The sequence below is a fragment of the Triticum aestivum genome, chromosome 4B (genome assembly GCF_018294505.1).
Source record: "Triticum aestivum cultivar Chinese Spring chromosome 4B, IWGSC CS RefSeq v2.1, whole genome shotgun sequence".
Lineage (NCBI taxonomy): Eukaryota > Viridiplantae > Streptophyta > Magnoliopsida > Poales > Poaceae > Triticum > Triticum aestivum.
Window position 1 is genome coordinate 632,593,796 of NC_057804.1, and position 3,854 is coordinate 632,597,649.

Consider the following 3,854-nt stretch of genomic DNA (forward strand, 5'->3'; position numbering starts at 1 on the left):
CAAACCAATAAAAGACTTACAAAAAATACGAATGGACCAGGAGAGGTCCATGTGAGTTATCACAAAAAAAAAAGAGATAAGGCCAATTGTTGGCCATTTTCTATGAAACACCCTATGCCCAAAACGAAGCTACTGAAGAAACCTGTACCTGTAGTGCTGCACAAGTGCCTACACACAAACTGCCCAGAAATCAGTATGAACCAACTCAGAGAAGATGGTAATAAATTCCCAACAAGTACCATCTCAGCGGCACCAATTGGGCAAAAAATGAATGCTTGCTCTCCATTAGATCGTCGCGTACACCCTACCCATGAACACAATAGTGCTATCTGAATCCTGAAGTCCTTCATCCCTTCTCTGTGGAAGCAAGAGAACATGCTAGTGCTAGTACTAACTGTACCACTACCAAGTGGAGTCCATTGCTTAGAAAGTTAGAATGCACTGCCACTGAAGCATTGGGTGTAAGACTGTAGGAAAGTAAATGCAACACTTGAAGCAGAGATTTTTTTTTTGAAGAGATTTTTTTTTTGAAGCAGAGATTGATGTACAAGCAAGAACAGTATGGTTAGAACAAATTCTTATCCTCTGCAATTATAATAGGAGTCAATCAAATGGATAAAAGGAGAATTGGTTGATTAGGCATGGAAACTAAAGCAGAAGCCTGCAGAAAAGCAAACACTAGTAGGGAATAATGGCCAACCAAGAAAGGAAGAGATTAATTGCATTCTTCATCACCGGCGGCTTAAAGAGTAGCATCATCGCTTTGCTGCGGCTGCCTTTTGACACGGCGGTTAAAGGAGGGAGGAATGAAGATGAAGCCCATGCGCAATCACACAAAGGAGGCTAGAAAGAAAGGTGGCGCTGCTGCTGCTATCTTTTGCTCACGCAAGCACACAAAGACTTGACTTGCTTTTGCAGCAGCAGCAGCAGCAACCAAATCTTCTCCAATTTCAGAAAAAAAAAAGAATAAGAGAACACATGCTCATTCTCAAAGTCTATATGAAAGCTGAAAAGGCACAAAATAATTTTACTGGAGACGCAGATAACCATTCATCTGGTCACAACTCACAAGGAGTAGTACAACTGTAGTAACATGCATCAGAAATTCAGTTGAGAATCTCTCACCTGGGGGGTCGATCAGCACGCAGCATCCGAAGCCTCCCTCCCCTGAAGCAAGCACTGCCTCCTAACCTCCGAGCAACCAGCACACGGAGAAGGAAGGCTGTGGGAAAGAACAGTGAGATGTACTGGTCTGAAGTCTGAAGTGGCTCTGGAGCCTGGAGAGCGAGGAGTGCGTGGACACGGCTATGTAGGTAGGGAGGGAGGTAGATCGACTGATCGCTTGGACCGGCAAGGCAGGCGGGCGGTACCAACCGGGAGTAGAAACAATATTAGGTGAGGAGGACCCGGGACCTAAACCGGAGCCATCAGATCAGAGGGGCAGAGAGAGAGAGAGAGAATCACAGCCAAGGCGCAAGAAGCCCAGCTCGCTACCCTGTGGAGGAAGAGACAAGAGGAACCAGCTTTTCGCCGGGCCTCGAAAGAGAAATCGGGAGGAGGAAGACGACGACGGACGGATGGACGGATGGGGACGGGACCTGAGCGAGCAGGAGCAATCGGTGGTAGGGTTTCCGAACGGGGAGGGGCTGAGGGGGAGGCGTCAGGGAGAGGGCTGTCCCCTTTCACTCCTCCTCCTTCCCTGTCATCTTTCTTCTTCCGTGGCGAGAGGATGGGCGGGCGAGGCGAGGCGAGGATTGTGACCCGCCGGAGGCGAGCGGGTGGAAACTGCCGCCGATGGAAACCGCAGTTCCGGAGCAGGGCTTAATGGCGGCCGCGTAACTGCCCTCCGGTTTTAAGGAAGGCTCTTCAAGAACAGCAGAGCAGTTACTAGTGCCTGCCTGCGGAGAGAGGGAGGGGGAAAGGCTCGGCGAAAAGGGGAGGAAGGTTTGATTGCGAGCTCGAGAGCTTCCTGGCTTTCTGCGGCGGGAGGAAAGCCGAAACGGCCGGAGAAGAGGCAACGGCAGGCAGGCAGCAGGACTTTTGCCGGGGCCGGGACCCGGGGTCGGTCGCGGTGGCAAAGAAGATTTACGGCTGCTGCTGCCCGCAGTCAGAGTCAGACCACCAGACCATGTGAACTCGCTGCGAGGACGACGACTAAACTAGTGATGACGATGGAGCTACGCTGCTCCTACGAGCATGAAGCAGACCGGATCGCAGCTCCCGAGGTTAGATTAGGAGCCGAGCGAGCGGTTCCGGGCACGAAATTCCTTGGGGCTGGGTTGGTTATCTAGGAGCAGGAGGACAGGTTCGAAATTCCATGGAGATGTGGAGGTTTGCTTGTGCTGGGAATGGGGTTGGGATTTATTCCGCACTCCGGTCGGGGCGGCTTGGCTGGCTGGGTTGTTGTGCGCTCCTCGTTCTCCACCACCGTGGTCGTGGCACTGGCCGAACGTTACGGCATGGACTTCGGCGGAGTGGACAGGACCACGACAGGACAGGGACGAGGGGCCGGGGTCACGAGCGAGCGAGCGACGGCTACTTGGAAGTAGGAAAAAAACGGCTACTAGAGAGTGGGGCCACGTCTGATGTTGATGGAAATTTTCTTGACTCAAAATAGCGGTTTGCCATTCTCATGGTTTTACATTTTTTTACTTTCCATCTTTTTATTTTTTTATTTTTTTATTTATTACTCCGCGTAATTCTTCCAAGAAACGGGTATAGATACCCATCACATGTTACTCGCAGGGAGGACTTTTCTCTTCTCTAGTCCACGCGACCAGATCTGGGCGGAGAGACGAAGCTCAAGGGAGGGCGGAGAAGGGGAGAGGAGATGATCATCACGACGGCCCTGGAGGAGTGGATAGGGCACATGGCGGCGGGGGACGCGGCGAAGATGGCCCGCTTCAGAGAGATCTGCGGGTGGTTTCCCGACATGGACACGCTCCACGACGCGGCGATTGGAATCGCGACGATCTTTGCTATGGGGGCGGAGCGGGCGAGGATGCTTGGAGATGGGGCTGCTCCTATCGAGATCCTTCACTGGGCTATGATGGAGGCGGAGTCGCCGGATCCGAGGCAGAGGAGGAGATGGGCTGCATATAGATCTCGTGTGTCGTTCCCCCCAAATCCAGCGGAGTTTGTGGTGGGGCCGGTCATGGTGATCCTTGTACCAGGGCTGGTGGAGCAGCAGATGCCGGGGATGGGAGAAATCGCCGTGCCTGCACCAAGGAGGGGGAGAGGCGTGCGCCCGGTTCAAATGTCGCATCGCTCACCTCGCTTCCCTCGACGCTCTGCGAGGATTCGGGCGCTTGCTCGCGGGTCAGGTGGGCAGTAGGAGTCACTCCGGCCGGCACCCCCTTCTGGGTGCTGGCCAGAGAGAATTTCGATGAGGAATTTTCTACAGTGTGTGGTATGTTTATCAAAACCCTGCTCAAATCCATGATGCTAGGGATACATTTCTGTTTACCCCATCGAGGGATTTAGATGGATCATTCGATACTCATGTTATTTGTAATAGACGAACACAAAGATCTGTGATTAAAAATTTGAGGAAACGACATTGTACTGCTAATACTGAATATGTGGTTGATTTGTTTGGCATTCCATCTATGTTAGTTTCACCTGCTAGTTGCTTCGCTCAAGATTCGGTTGGTGCTATTTCTAAAATTGACGATGATAATTCTCATCATCATGATGGATGTTATAGTTACTGGTCCCTAGTGATTATGTTATGAAGAAGTTACAGGGGAATACTTTCCCATGAATACCCTCTTCTTTTAGATTTTATACAAGATAATGATTCTAATGTGGATAGAATAGTTACAAATTTGGCGTCGGTAGGAAAAGAGTTGGAG

At 51.1% G+C, this 3,854-nt stretch overlaps 1 protein-coding gene across 1 annotated transcript in view; it reads right to left on the reverse strand.

The window, feature by feature from the left end:
• The window catches only part of LOC123093717 (uncharacterized), a 5,835-nt gene extending 3,453 nt beyond the window's left edge, over positions 1 to 2,382 (reverse strand). The window contains exon 1 of the mRNA XM_044515734.1: positions 1,126 to 2,382. The gene's annotated coding sequence lies outside the window, so the exon portion shown is untranslated. The remainder of the gene's footprint in view (positions 1 to 1,125) is intronic.
• Positions 2,383 to 3,854: the final 1,472 nt, after the last annotated feature.